The sequence below is a fragment of the Lygodium microphyllum genome, chromosome 25, assembly GCF_053477565.2.
Source record: "Lygodium microphyllum isolate KBCC chromosome 25, Lygodium_microphyllum_v1.1.10, whole genome shotgun sequence".
Classification (NCBI taxonomy): domain Eukaryota; kingdom Viridiplantae; phylum Streptophyta; class Polypodiopsida; order Schizaeales; family Lygodiaceae; genus Lygodium; species Lygodium microphyllum.
In genome coordinates, this window is record NC_141159.1 from 117,099,483 (window position 1) to 117,115,933 (window position 16,451).

Below are 16,451 nucleotides of genomic sequence, written 5' to 3' on the forward strand. Positions count from 1 at the left end.
ACATGGGGAATGAAATCTCTAGACTACTAGGAAAAAAAGGTCGAGGAGGTACCCCACATAGTGAAAGGCCATGAATCCCAACCTAAATGGAGGAGAAGAGTCTAGAACATGAATGTAGATGCCTAGATGTCATTTTGTTTTCCCTACCCTTCAAGAAAAATGATCCAATCTACCTACCGTATCCTCATAGGGTATGAGTAGATTTCAATCCTGACATCCATAGCCAATACAACTTCCCTAAGATCTACAACGTCAACGCCACAAAGCTCAAACAAGCACTCACTTTCTCAGAATAAGATCTTTCTCAAAGCAAGATCTATGGGACTTCATGGCCCAATTCTTAATGGAATTCTTTTCCTGCCTAGACCCTACCTTTGTAACAACATGTAACTATATTAGATTACTTAGGAAACTCCTCAAGCAACCCCCTGCACCAGTAGAGTACCATCTTCTGTCACTCTTTTTTTACATTAATGTAGAAATAGATAGATGTGCCATGACTCAACTCGGTGCTGCTCTACTCCCATCATTTTATATGTCTCTCCTTAAGGACATGAACGATAGCCATTTTACCAGTTGTACCATCCAATTTTTCCCACCACTTCTCTCCATGTTAGGATGGGCCAAAAAGGGTATATGCTAAGTAGAAACTTCCTTAGTAAATCATTGAAGCCCCCTACCTCCCCATCTCACACCCAAGAACTTGAGGAATAGATCCTCTATTTTGTACTGCCCCTCAAAGGTCATAATCCAAAAAAAGAGAGAGAAAAAAGTAAAAGAAGATAACAAAAGGAAAGACAGTTACCTCACAAGCAAGCAGTTAGATCACCTCACTTCACATAGGCCACGAGCATTGTATTTAAGGGTTCTCAAGTTAGGAATGTCCACTGGCTTCAATCAGCCGGCTCTATCCCTAACCCCCTAGCCCTTTTGATTCCCCACTACACATGCTTAGGGCACATCAAGGGTAGGATATACCTAGGGAGGTCACACTTGTTAGACCTGTCTCCCCCTAGGTCGTACCCACCACACTGCCCTTATGCATGAACTGGGTTCTCAAGTATGGGACACCACCTCGGCTTGCCTATGATACCCAACTCCCGGTTCCACTCACACAAGCACAATGCACCACATGGTAGGATTAACACACCCCCTAGGTTGTGCACTTCTTCTCTTCCAAGAAATGATGGATGTTGCAAACCACCAACATCGGAGGCCGCGCCATATCCACCCAACATATTTATGGCCCCTAGAAACACAGTCATTTTCCTAGCTTCTCAACTAGTCCCCACCCACACAAGGCCCATCATCACCTTGGCAACCACCCAAGTACCAAGACCTCATCAGTAAAGCTTCGTAAGTACCATGGGGGTGGCACTCATCTAGGAGGGAGTAATGTTAACCCCAATTTGAGACGAAAGAAAAAGAAGTCAAGAATGTGGATGCAATGAAAGAAGCAGTATGGAGAACAAATAAAAGCACAAGGGCATCCTCAAAAATCAAGCCAGAGGTAAAAGTGTATCCTTAAATGCAAGGAGCCCCTAAAACTACTATAAAAGAGTGCTAGGCTCCCTCCTGTGCAAATTGTAAAAGGTAGGTAGGCATAGGTAAAGAGATAAGGCAAATAGATTAGAGGACCTTGCCACAATGGATGACCATCTAAAAAAGGGATGAGCATCCAAGAGGGATTTAGGGTTATATGTATAAAAGCCAAAAAGTGAATAGAGAAGCTCATTCTTTAGTACATGGAAAAATTGGACTCTTCTTCTCATCTTCTTCTCTTCTCTTTGCTTTCTTGTGTGTGCTTGAGGGAGGGAGTGTGAGGGAGAGAGGTGAGTGTATGAGGATGAGGGATTTTGGAGGTGAAGCTCTCCATAATCTTCTATATTCTTCTTCTCTTCTCTTCTCTTCTCTTCTCTTCTCTTCTCTTCTCTTCTCTTCTCTTCTCTTCTCTGGTCTTGTAGAGCACTATGGAGGATGAAGCTTGGAGGTGGAGGCTTGAGGAGGCTTGAGCTTGCATCATGAATCATGGAGCTACTAGTGTGCTTGAGGGAGGAGAAAACTCATTCGGGCATCAAGGTAAGCTCACTACAACCTGATAGGATCAAAGGCACATTGGCTAGATGAGAGATAGCCATAGGTGCTTGCTTGAAACGCTTGAATAACCTCAATACAATTGTATTATGGTAGGGACCATGCAGCAGTACCCAAGGAGGTAGCATTGTTGATGAAGATCCATTAAGCCATTGATAGTGTGAAGAATACAACACTCGATCTTGATAGTCACTCATGTTGGAATGATAGACCATTCACTCATCCCATAACTCACAACACTCAAGGAGAATGACTAGAACCCATATCTCACACCCGGTTTAGAAATCAACAAGAGAGATCTTTGACAAGGATTATGCCAACATCCACTATTGATAGTGTATTAGTGCATCCCATCCTATCTGGAATAGGTACAAGAAGGAAGGTCAAGGAGCCTTATAGTGCAGTGAGAGAATAGAGTGATGTGTGTATAGTGATGACGAAGGCCCATCTGATGTGTGGATAGGAAAATGAAAACATATATGATGCCAATTATTGTAACATCCCTCAATCCTCACCTAATGAAAGAAAAAGAAATCATGCTCAGCCCCCCCCCCTTTGTCTCGTGCTCTATTGATAGATACAGGAGGGCAACCAAGTTCCTCACACCTATTGATGTAATCCTCGTTACCACTTGTGCAAAGGTTGTATGCCTTATGCACAATTGATGGTGTAGTAATGTATCTCGCCTTGTGCTGACATATGATGCAAGAAGGAAGGCTAGAGAGTCTTATAGTGTCATGCATATGAACAAATCATGCCTTGTGCATTGAGAGGCCCCGCTCATGCATTCAATTCTCCATTTACACATCTCACCTCTTTTTTGGATTTAAAGGACAAAGACTGGTCACTCACTCCACTCTCTGTCTCATACTCATTTGATAAATACAGAGGGCAACCCATATGCACATCCCTATGTGGTTAGCTCATGTCACTCAAGGGATTGTCAATGAAGATCAGCTTCATTTCGTTGATGATGATGTCAACTTGTATTGGTTGATGAAGAGGTGTACCTAGGAAAGTAGCCAACAAATTTGGACTTTCAATTGTAGGTAAGAGATGTCGTCTATTGCAGGAGTCATATGCACTGATGGAGTTGCAGGATATAGTGCACCAAGGAGGTGGCTTCAAGATTATATCCTAGAAGGTGAATTGAGAAATCAATTGATCTGTATTGTGGGGTGTTACCACATTTTCCATAGCAAGCTTCTCGGGTGTTTTCCACATTTTCTTGGAATGAGGCCTATTATAACAAGGAATTTCTTATCTTTCTCTCATAACAATCTTGATTTTTTTCTTCCTTTTTTTCCCTACTCTCAAGGGTGTTTCCACCTTTTCTCAAAGAATAGGTCGACATGACAAGGATCGAAGTCATTTTCTCCCATGACTGATATATATATTTTTTCTCTTTTTTTTTCTTTTTTAATTAAAAATTTCCAAGAGGAGAATGGTAGGAATACCATGTGTCAAAACCATCCATGCCACCTTTGCTGGATCAAACAATAAGGGAGAAAAGTAGGGGTGGGACGTGGTTGTGAGGGGATAGAGGAATGAGGCCACCGCATTAGGATGAGCTAGATGGATATCAATAGCAGTATGAGAAGTAGGAAGGAGTAACATCTCAAAAGGAGGGGAACTGTTGGTTGTGATTGTCAAGACTCCCAAGGGAAAGTACTTCTGTAGGCAATAGCCATTAATTAGGAAGGGATCATCAAAAGCATCGATGGCCTATATATCTAAACAGACCCATTAGGGTTGACAGCAAGTATCTTATAGGAGCCCATCCAACACTGTTGTAGTTTTCCTAGAAACTTGCCAAATCTTGAGTCATAGGCTAGGACTAAGTCACCTTTCTTAAGTTCTTTATGCTTGCTGATGAAGTTGTCGCAATAGACCCTTCATCAAACCTATGTGGCTTCCATACACTGTAGGGCCATCCTATGAGTCTCATCCAAACATTCAAGTGCAGGAGATGGCACTACAATGACTCATCAAGGCCTAGGAATTCTTTGATAGCCACTTGAAAGGAGGGCAGCTCTAACTCAACAAGGAAAACAACTTGCACTAATTGAAAGGATGTCTAACCTTATGGAAGGTTCTGTATGCCCGAAGGGCCTCTATAAGATGATTGTCTTAATCCCAGCAATATGCGACACACGTCCTTGTCACAAGATTGAGCAAAGGATGCGATTGGTAACTTCAACTTAGTCATTGGCTCTGGGGTAGTAAGGCGTGGACTTGCGATGGCGGACCTTGTATAGCTGTGTTAATTCTTCCATAATCTTGTTGATGAAGTGAATACCTTTGTCACTTACTAGCTTTAAGGGATTGCCAAAATGGGTGATGATGTTCTCGTATGAGAATAGGGCCATGCTATTGACATCACCTCACTTCAAAGCTTCAGCGCTTCACACCGCTTGGTGACTTAGTTGGTACAAACCAAAATTTATCTATTATGCTTTCTTCTGGTTGGAAGATTGATGGGGCCAACAAATTCAATTCCCCATTTCTCAAATAGCTTTAGGGGAAGGATGGGATATAGGGGCATAGCACTGGATTTTATAGGCTTTCCCATCCATTGACAAGCATCACGACGTGTGCAGTAATCATAGGTATCTTTGTGGAGGATTGTCCCACCAGTATCCTATGAGTAGAGCCTTTCTAGCTATCGCTTCTTCTGTAAAGTGTCCTCCACAGGGCTTGTCATGGCATGCTTTTAGAACTATCCCGATCTCATCTCCTAGAACACATCTACGCAACACTTCATCCTTGCATCCCTTGTACAGAATGCCACCTAATAAGGTGTGAGAGGCTGATTCCAATAGAAGCTTCTTATTCTCATGACTGGAGAGATACCAAGAGGATATTATTGAGTAGCCAAAAGGTTGGTTTATATGCATACCATGGGGTTATAATCTCAACCAGAAAGAGGGAAGCATTAGGGAGGTCTGGGTCATTCCGCTCCTCTTCATCACTCTAAGGGATTTATGATAGATGATCAGCCAACACATGGGAGCGACTGTGTTTGGTAACCACTTTAAAGTCAAACTCCTCAGACATAAGGAGCCACCCATCATTCTTCCCTTCACATCTGCTTTGTTCATCAAGAAGGACAATACCTCATGGTCCACATAGAATTTGAAATGTGTCGATAGTAGATAATGTCGAAACTTCTCCAAGGCAAGCACCATTACGAGGCATTTGAGCTCCATCACTGTTGTGTAGTTCCTCTCTCGAGCAGTTACTTTGCAGCTTGTATAGTAAATAGGTTGGTCTAACTTTGAGGAGCCTTTTTGACATAGGAGTGCTCTTAACCCTTTGATAGATGCATCAATGTGCACATGGAATTCCTTCATCTAATCAAGAAGTTGTAAGATGGGTCCTTTAATTAGACACTGCTTCAGAGTGTTAAATGCTTCGTCATAATCAACATTCTACATAAACTCTGCATCTTTCCTCACGAGCTTATGCAAGGAAGCTGCCTTTGTCACAATGTGTACAATGAACCTTTTGAAATATTCCACATGGTCTAGAAATCCCCTCAACTATTTGACGTTGGTTGGTGCAGTTAGAGCTATAATCTTCTCAATCTTCATGGGGTCTATTACTGCTACCCCTTCTACGGAGATAATGTGGCCTAGCAAAACTGATGCCAAGAGGCATATTCCACAATGGATTCCATGAGACCACAATGGATTCCATGAGGTTTTGCGGTGGATTCCATAAAACTATATTTATTTTTCAAGGCTCGTACACAAGGTGGATTCCGAGAAGTTGAGGGGGGTGCCTGTCCTTTTTGAGCGTCAAGTTAATTTAATGTGCACGTGAGTGATTCCATGGCAAGTGATTCTGCAAAATATATTTTTAAATTAATGGGCATTTATGAGTTTAGAGTGCACTCGTATTAAATTAAGGTTAGGATAGAGTTTCAACCTATTTATTTATTTTGTAGCTGAAGGCTACTAGGTATTCACTTTTTTCGATTTAATTTTATTACTTTTTAACAATTGTGAATGCTTCAGTTGATGTGTAGAGCAGGTGGCGGTAGCGTTGGGAAGCACTAGGCAATAGCCTGTATTCAAATTACTTAGAAAAAATTATCATTTTACGCATCTTATCATTAAAGGCATGGCGCTAATATTTATTTAGGTAAGCTTATTTATTGAAACACTTAATAAATATTTTTGATTTTATATACGCATGGGTGCATGGTTTAAATATTTAATTATTGGACATTGTATTTGGGCACAGTCTGACTTTTGGGCCGCCCAACCACTTTATTCTTTATTTGGACAAAAGAAAATACAAAATCTAAAGCATGCTTATTGTAAAATTGGGCTATTTTTTAGCTTGGAGATGAATAAATCTACAAATATATGACTTGTGAAGCGCTCACACAAGGCATGGGGGGAGATTGTACCCAATTTGTATTTTTTCCTTGATGTCGTGCAAATCTTCTTTATTTCTTTTTGAGCTTAAGTAGAGTTCTTTGTTCTTAGGGAGCTTCCAGTGCTCGCTGCGTATGCATTTAACATCTGATTTCTGCATCAGTGGTATCAGAGCGAAGCTGAGATCAAGGGCTTCCAATCGCTTACCATCTCGAGCAAAGGTAAAGCTCATGGAATGAATGGGCTCTATAGTCAATCTCGTGATGAACTATGAATATCAGCGCGTTCCTGGCGATGAAGAACCCCTTCCTATATTGTTGGATCACGAAGGACCACTCTCTATCGATGGAGGACCACCGGGGAAGTCTCTTTGAAAGACGTTTTTTTCTTAGAGATAACAAAGAGTAAAAACTTCATTAAGAATATCTTAGAGCTTTATAAAAGCTTAAGCAAAGCTTAATCTCTCCAATTCCAACGTCAATGGTGGCAGGACGTACTGATCGTCACCAAATTAGTCATTGATGTCCTCCTATCCTCGTTGATTTCAAAACTTTCTTTAAGCTTTTATAAAGCTTAAAGTTAAAGCTTACTAAAGCTTAAGATTCCAATTTTTCAACCTTTTTCATGGTGGGAGTTCATACACAACCAATCCCGAACTTGTTTCCAACCTTCTTGTAAGCCCCCGTTCGTACCTACACTCTGACAAAGCCAATTCCTAGCAAAAACAGATTACGATATGCAATCTACATGAATAAAGTATTCATTGAAAGAAGGACTTCATCAATTTCCATACTCGTAAAAAGAAGAAATATCGCAAAAGCCATATAAAAAAAAGGAAGCAAGCCTTGTAAACCCAACCTTGAGCTACGCTCATCCCGCTAATAAGAGTTTGAGTGTGTGAGGTTGTTTGAAATTTTATAGGATGTCGGATCAAAATATGGAAGATTTAATGGCTGAAGGTGATTTATCAAAACCAATGGTGGAGCAAAAATTGGACCTATTTATAATGCAACTTCAAGAGGAATGAAGAGCATATCAAACTTTGCAAGCTTAACTAGCTACTCTTCAACAATCTACTGTCGATCAAGATGGACCGCAACTCGAAGATGTTATACAACATACGATCAATGAGACACTCGAAGCACAATCTATCAGGAAAGAAGCCAAGATAAGTAAAATAAATGTCAAATTCCGTGCTTTTAATGGGCTACGTGATGGAAAGACTGTTCTCACTTTTATCAGTCAATTTGATGATTATTTCCATGAAGAATAGTATGCCCAAAAAGACAAACTCAAGTGTGTCACTAACCATTAGTTGACAGAGCATCGTTATGGTGGACTGTTGTCCGCAAAAGTATTGATTGTCCTACTACTTGGAATTCTTTCCAAAAGAAATTTTTGTAGTATTTTCTTCCACCTCAATTCCATGAAAAACCAATCAAACAGTGGGATCTTCTACAACAAAGAGATTGTGAGCCTATTTTGCAATACATTGAGCGTTTCTGAAATGCCTTATTGCAACTTCGAATGCTTGAAGATGTATCAGCAATCCACAAGCGCAAGTTTATGTCTAGTTTTCTTGGTCACTTCTATATGGAGGTGAACGTGTTCAAGCCAACAACTCTCGAGGATGCGATTTCTTTGGCCCATGATGCTGAAGACCAAATTCGAGGATGAGAGAAGTAACCACCACAACAATTCCCAACTAACAATAACTTCGGTACAAAGTAATTCAATTCTAACTTTCGAAGATTCAATCAAAATTGCTTTGTTCCATCTTCTTTCCGTAAACCCTGGACAGGACCCCCTGCTTTACCATCAAACACAAATCCAAATCCTAAGCCATCTTTCCAGCCAAATCCAACATACCTAAACTCCAATCCATTACCCAATAATGTTTCCAAAGCCAAGCCTATAGTCTGCTACAAGTGCCACCAACCTGGACATCTAGTGGTGAATTGTCAATCTAAAAAGCCAACTATTCACATCAACTACTTGGGAGAGATTGAAGATGAAGACCATGAAGAAATGCCAGACTTCACAGAAGACGATGATGATATCGGTAATACTTCGGATACTTTACCAAGTATGCCAAATCTTCATTCTTTATTATCGATGAAATGTTTTGTGCATGGTAAAGAAAAGATTGTTTTGCATGATGATGGGAGCAAACACGATTTTATTTCTGAAAAATTGGTCAAAGAATTGAATTTATGTACTATTCCAACTCATTATTGCATAAAGGCTGCATTCTTAGGTCTAAATACAATGGTACACAAGAAGTTCATGATTTAGAAATTATAGCTCAATGAAGAAGGATTTCATGCTTGGAAGGAGAGAACCATGTAAAATGTCCTCCACATAGCTCGTTATTGCAAGCCTTTAGAATGATGCCAATCTTGTTTCTTGTGAAACATCTTTATAACACTTCATTTTCACCTTTCTTATATAGGGTGCCGCCTAGCAGGGTGTAGGGGACTTATTCCAATAGAAGCTTCTTCTTCTCATTTCTAGAGATGCCATGAGGGTATTTTTGTATTGCCACAAGGTTGACAATGTCTATATACCAAGGGGTAATAGTCTTGACCAAGAATAGGGAAGAATTGGGGAGGAATTTGTGATAGATGTTCGACCAAGACATGGGAGCCACCAGTCTTGGTAACCACTTTAAAGTCAAACTCCTAGAATAGGGGGAGCCACCTCATCATTCATCATTTGACGTCTTTCTTGTTCATTCAAGAAGACAATGCTTCATGCTCTACATAAAATTTGAAGTGGGTTGATAGTAGGTAGTGTTGAAACTTTTCCAAGGCAAACACCATTGCTAAGCACTCGAGCTCCATCATTATGTAGTGCTACTCTCTGTGAGTGACTTTATAGCTTGCAATAAATGGGGTGATCTAGCTTTGAAGATCCCTTTTGGCAAAGGACTACTCGTAGGCCCTCGATTGACACATCAATGTGCACATGGAAGTTCTTTATCCAATCAGGAGGTTGTAGGATAGATGCTCTAATAATGCACCACTTCAAGGTATTAAAGGCTTCTTCAATCACAATCTTATGTCTAGTTAAACTTAGCATCTTTTCTCAAGAGCTTGTGTAGGGAAGGTACCTTTATTGAAAAATGTGCAATGAACCTCCTGTAATAGCCCACAAGGCCAAAAAAACCCCTTAATTATTTGTAGTTATTTGGTGAAGTTATGGCAAAAATCTTCTCAATCTTGGTAGGGTCTGTGGCTATCTTGTGTATAGACAAAATGTGGCCTAATAGAAATCGTGAAGAAACTCCAATGATGCATTTGTTAGGGTTGAGGGAGATCCCATACTCTCGACTATTCAAGATGCAAAGGGAGAGAGAGACACATGAAGTGAGGCAATCTTAGAGAGTAGAGAGCTCTCAGTATTCTTTTTTTTTCATTATTCATTTGAGTAACACCGATAACTAGACACAACTACAATAGAGTCGAAACCATAATGCTAACCTAACCATACTCCTGACTAGAGTTAGATCTTGAATCATTTATTGAGGCACACATGACATCTTGCTAACCTACGGTTGGACAAGGAGTTTGATAGATGAGCTTGATTCTTCACACTCCCCCTCAAGCTCAAGTGATCTGCTATATCTCAACTAGTAATTTAAAATTAGTAAACTTATCTTTACCAAGCAATTTGGTAAAGATATTTGCTACTTGGTCTTCTATATTCACATGGATAAGGTATATCTTGCCTCTAAGTACCATTTCCATGATGAAATGATAATGTACTTTTATGTGCTTTGATCTAGCATGATATATAGGATTACTTGCCAAAAGCTCACTACTCATGTCATCACAGTATAGCTTGATGGGTTCATCCACATGTATTCCCAAGTCATCTAACATTTCAACTAGTCAAAGAACTTTACATGCAGCTAAGGCTACTCCTCTATATTCCGCTTCAGTACTAAAGCGAGCCACAATGGGTTGCTTTTTATTGCTCTAGCTAATCATGCTACTACCAAGACCAAATGCATACCCACTTATCAATCTTCTATTGTATGTTTATCTTGCCCAATCCACATCACAGTAACTTGTAAGCTCAAGAGGCTTACCATACTCATAAAATAGTCCAAAGTGTATTGTAGCCTTCTCATACCTTTTATAATCCTTCTCACTACATCTAAATGAGGTTTCCTTGGCCATTTCATGAACTAACTAATCAACCCAGTTGAAAAACTAAGATCAAGTCTAGTGATGGTAAGATAAATCAAGATACCAACCATTGTCTATACACGGTTACAGTTTCAATCTCATTTCCTGTATTAACTCTCAACTTGACACTTTATTCAAATGGAGTATCCATGGGCTTCTACTCCAATATACCATAATTTTCTAGTATATTATGTGCATACTACTTTTGTAACATCTAGATTCCTTGAGGTGTGCCTATGACTGTCATACCAAGGAAATTTTTCATGTCTCCTAGATCGTTTATTTGAAACTCTTTCTATAGCAGATCTCCCCCTCACTTGAGGAGTATCCACCACCTATAGCATTATACCCTTTAATTTTTCATATTTTCATATGCATTTTTTTGAGTCCCCTAACCACCACATAAGTATATCTTTTCATGACTGCCAATAGCCTCTCTAATTTGAATAAAATACCACATCTTTGTCTTTTAAGCTACTTGACATAGTAGCTAAATCTAGCTTAACCTCTTCATGTATAAGCAATAAGACTAGCTCATTAAAGTCAGGCATATCAGATCTCACTGATATAGATGCGTGAAAGGACTTGTATTCAGGTGCAAGGCCATTTAGGTCACTCCAACCAAATCCTCATCCTATACTTCAGTTCTGATAGTTACTAACTAATCAGCAATGGTTTTTATCTCTATTACATATGCCTAAATGGATCATTCTTTCCTATCCATGGTATTGAACTTCTATTTCAACTGTATTTTCCTTACATTGGTAGTAGTACCATAATATCTAATCAGGATATTCCATGCATCTTTTGGCATCTTACAATTCATAAGGTGCATTACCATGGCATTTGAAATACACAGCGATAGCCAATGTAGGACTATGTGAGCTCTTTCTAGCTAAGCATGATGTGCTCTTAGCTATTTAGTAGTTGGACTCTTTTCTAGAAGCTTGTGTTTAGCTTTATCAACACTTGTAACAAGGATCCAATACCCTTTTCCAATCAAGAAATTTTCCATGTCGAATTTCCATATTGCACTGCTCTATGTATTTGCTATAGAATTCAAATAGTTAGTGCCCAAACCAAGTTAATCTTTCACTGATCAGGATCCTTGTATAACATCCAAGTACCACATGTACATCTATTAGTACCTGTAACCAGTTCAGTCCAGCTCATCTAATGTTATAGACATTAGTTCACAAATGAGAGTCCCAAAAACTTTCAATCAATTTTTTGAGAAACATGGATCATTAAGCAAGGTCTAACTATAGAGGGTAGAAGTCAATGATAAGAAGCATGATGACTAATACTAGACACTAACTGTTGCTCAAGTGAATTGGGTTCCAAGGTAGATTAGCTTGGACTCATAAACACAATCTTCAGCAGAGAGACAAGACTAAAAGTACAAAGTACAATAGCATTCATCCAAATGATTGTCAAATACACTCTTTTATAGTTGCAGGATGGTACCACTTTTCCTCACTATGTTTATGGGATACAAGTATTTCTTCTAGGCTATCGCATGTTCCTTGCCTTGTTTCTCTATACAAAGAGGTTTATCATAGGAGTATGATTGCATATTTCTCAACACTCCTCCTCAATCACAATATTAAAAAACAATAAGTATATAGAGACTGTCATAAGTAGAACCTTGCTAAGTGTGGGCATACCATAAACAAGGTGAAGCATACAAAGGCTACATGGTAAGTATCCAAGGATAGTTATAAGGCCTCACTAAGTGTGTAGAGGTTGTGGTGCATAGGTTACATGAGGAGTACAAGGCTTATGATTGGAGGATTAATGCAAGTACATACAAGGCTTTAAAAAGGTATAGGAAAATTTGGAGACAAGGACTGATAGGGCTTTGTGGACTTCATCTTCAAATATGAAATTAAAGGATTTTTGTGATTTTCTTTCATCATAATAGATCTTCTTTTCCTTGTCCTTCTTTGCTTTGATGATCTCCACTTTTCTTGCTTCTTCTTGTCTTTTATCTTCTAGTCCCCCCCCCCTCAAGCAAAGAAGTCACATGCTTCAGGTGTCTTGCATGATGACCACAATGGCTAAAACATCTTCAAAATTTTCAAATAAATCACTAATTGCACTTGGATATGTTGAAAGAGAGAGAGGGAGAGAGAGAGAAGGGTTGGAGCAACAGAGAGGAGATGTATGCTCTCTTCTACCTTTCTTCATATTACATAACCATATAACTAAAGTGAATAAAACACACTAAGGTCTATAAGACCACTCACACCAAGTACTGACTAAGTCTAAATTCACCGACTTATTTAATGTCAGTATGTGGTACACCTGGACAAGCTAAGTATTGGTTAGACACAACCTAAAGATGGTAGAGTTGAGCTTGAAGTCTTAACACTCCCCCTCAAGCTCAAGACAACATCTATACACCAAGCAGTTGTCTAAAAACACTAAACTTATCTTTTTCCAAAGACTTGGTAAATATATATGTAACCTGTTCATCAATCTTCACATGCATAAGGTCTACTTTCCCTGCAAGAACCATCTATCTGATAAAATGGTAGTGTACCTCAATGTGTTTAGTCTTGGCATGGTATACTAGATTCATTGCTAGGAGTACACTACTATGATTATCACATAACAAGATCACTGGAGCATCCACCTATATGTCCAAATCAGCCATAAGCTTGAACAGCCATGCAATCTCACATGCTACCAATGCAGCACCCCTTTACGTAGCCTCAGTACTAGACAATGCAATCGTTGGTTGCTTCTTGCTGCTCCAGCTAATCATTCTGCTTCCAAAGCCAAAAGCATAACCACTCATAGATCTATGATTATATGAGCATCCTATCCAATTTGCATCTATGTATCTGTTGAGTGTTGAAATGACTTGTTTTTTGGCTGATTTTTGTTGTTTTTGAGAGCTGAATGGTTGATTTTATGAGATGATTGATTGATTTAGAAGTGGTTTGAGAGTGTTTTAGACGATAATGATTGTGTTTTGGAAGTTCATGATGTTTATTGGTGGTTCTATGATGTTCTGATAGGTTCTGAATGGTTCTGTATACCTTCTGTTTTGCTCTATTTTGTTCTGATTGTCTTCTGTAGGGAGGGATGGAGTATTGATTGATGAAGATTTAGATCTTGTGAAAGCTTATTGAATGGTTTGTGAGAGTTTGGAATGATTTGAGAATGAGTTATGTGGTTTTGATGACCTTCTGTAACTTTCTGTAGGTCTTCTGTAGAGCTTCTGCTTCTGTTCTGAATCTGTTATGTTCTGTATTGTAGCTGTTCTGGTACTGTTCTGTAGACTGTTCTGTATGCTTCTGTAAGTGTTCTGTGGAATGTATGTGTGACTTTGGGAAAGTTTTCTAGCCTTGGAAAGAGGTGAATACAAGTGCAAAAGAGCTGAAAGAAGTGGAAGAAGTAGCTGCTGAAGACTCAAGAGAAGACTAGAGTGAAGTGACAGTAGTGAGCTATGAAAAGACACTGTAGTGGCTCTGGTGACTCTTCATATCAAACATACCTCTTGGGAGGGGTATCCACGACCTAAGAGTGATTATTGAGAGTGATTTTGAGAGATTGTAGTGAGGATATGATGTATTATTGATGGAGTGAGAGAGAGAGAGTCAGAGATAGCCAATTCTACTGAAACAGAGTGATTGTATATGAGAGATTGAGAGAGAAGACTATGAAGATATTGAAGATAAATACTATGTGATGTATTTCCATTCAAAGATGGTGTATTCCTTTGCTTTCTTTGTTCTATTGATGGATTTTGTGAAGATATTGAAGAATATGGTTGATTCTATTAAAAATCGTGGGAGATCTACATGATGCTGTATGAAGATTTGTTGTGCCTGGTGTTCTTTTCTTCATTGTGATCATATGAAACATGGTAAACAATCTTGTTGATGTTACAAGATAGATTTTCTTGCAAGAGAATTCCCTTTTCCTTGGTGTTCCTCTCGGAGCTCCATGTTTTTGGTGCGCAGCCAGGGAAACTTGCCATCAACAAGCACCAGAAGAGGCTGAAAATGAAGGAAATGGCATTGCTAAGAAGAGAAGAATTCAATGGATGTTTGTAAAGTTCCTTCTTCCACTGAAGAGTTGGAAGTTCTTATAATCAAAGCCACTTTCCACAAGAAGTTCATCCCATACTGGCGGAAACACATCACCATCATGATGCATGCTCTATGTGGTGGACAGTTTCCTCTTCCTATTGAAGCAGCAAAAACTTGCATCTTGGTGGCAAACTGTTTGGGAACAAACTGAAGAGCAGAAATAGAGAGAATGACCATCCATGGAAGATTTGGCATTCATTGAGAAGTTTCCAGACAACATCAAGTGGGAGATTGTGAAGAAGCTTCAGGAGTCTTGGTCTGTAGAGGTTCACAGGGACAAGAAGAAAAAGAGTTGGAATTTGTTCGTGGACGCTCAACAGCAAGATACATGGGATGCTTGGTGTACTGATAATCTTCTGTTTGTTCAATTAGAAACCCACTGGAAGTTGGTAGACATAGTGTTTTTCACAACATACACTATTGAAACCATCAGAAGCTGGCATTACTATGATGATGGCACCACCACAATGCTCAGACGTATGCATTTTGACACCTTCAGAACCAAATATCTTCCCCTGTGCAGTGGCATGAAAGCAGAATTCAGGGACGTTGAAAAGAAAGAAGTCGAAGAAATGTTGGCAAGAGAGTCCTCCAAAGGCTGAAGCCTTCTGTTAACCCTCTGTGGAGCACTAACAACATAGTGGAGCCACACCCCTGATGAATGACGCAATAAAGAGGCAAGCGTTAGAACAAGTACAGAGGTACGTGAGAAGAGAGAAAGCAAGAATCAGAGCCGAGAGCAAGCTCACAGCAGAAGCCGCCTTTGACGCCCTTGCGGAACTCTTTACAGAAGTCCCAATGGCACATCAAGCTCTTCCTCCTGCTGGAGGTCCACTTCCAAGTCACATCTGTCCTGGAAATATTGATGACAGGCCAGCGAATGTAGTCCCATTGCCAGTTTTTAAAGGAGAGTACAATGAAGACCCCGATCTTCATGTAGCAGAGTTTATGGTAGCGTGTGTGGCTAACAATGCCAAAACCCCTGAGCATTGGTTAGCGATATTCCCCGCCACTTTCAAGGGCGCGGCGTTTCAGTGGTATGAGAGACAAGCAGCAGGAACTTTTGGCACATGGGACGACCTGAAGTTGGCCTTCCTCACTAAATTTAGGCGTGAAGGTTTTGAAGAGCGGATGCGAGAGGAATTTATGAACCTAAGTCAATCCTCTGGAGAAAGAGTAGAAGCTTATGTCTCACGAATGGAATCCATCCTGAAGAGATGGACTAACCATAATCTAGATGATGGCATTCAGAAGGGGGTGTTTCTCAGAGGATTACAACCAGAAGTCCGTAAGTTTGTGGAGCTGCAAAGACCAGCCACACTGCAAGCTGCAACAGAAGGTGAAAGACTGTACGATGAAGTGGAAGCTAGATTAGCAATGAATACAGGAAGAGGATTCCTACCTCCTCTAATGCCAGGAATGATGTATCCACCAAACGCAGTTCCAGGGACTGCTCCCTATCCCTACCAACACACGTCCCCAGTATCACAGTACAGTGCACCAAATCCACGGTGGCCACAATCCATGCCTCAAATGATGGTTCAACTACAACAACAATGGTCCCAACCAATTTCCTCAATGCCAAATCAGCAGCAACAATGGAACCCTACCAACTGGAGCCAACAGCCAACAGTTGAAACAGGAGCTCTGAATCAGAACCAGAACAGAGACCCCTC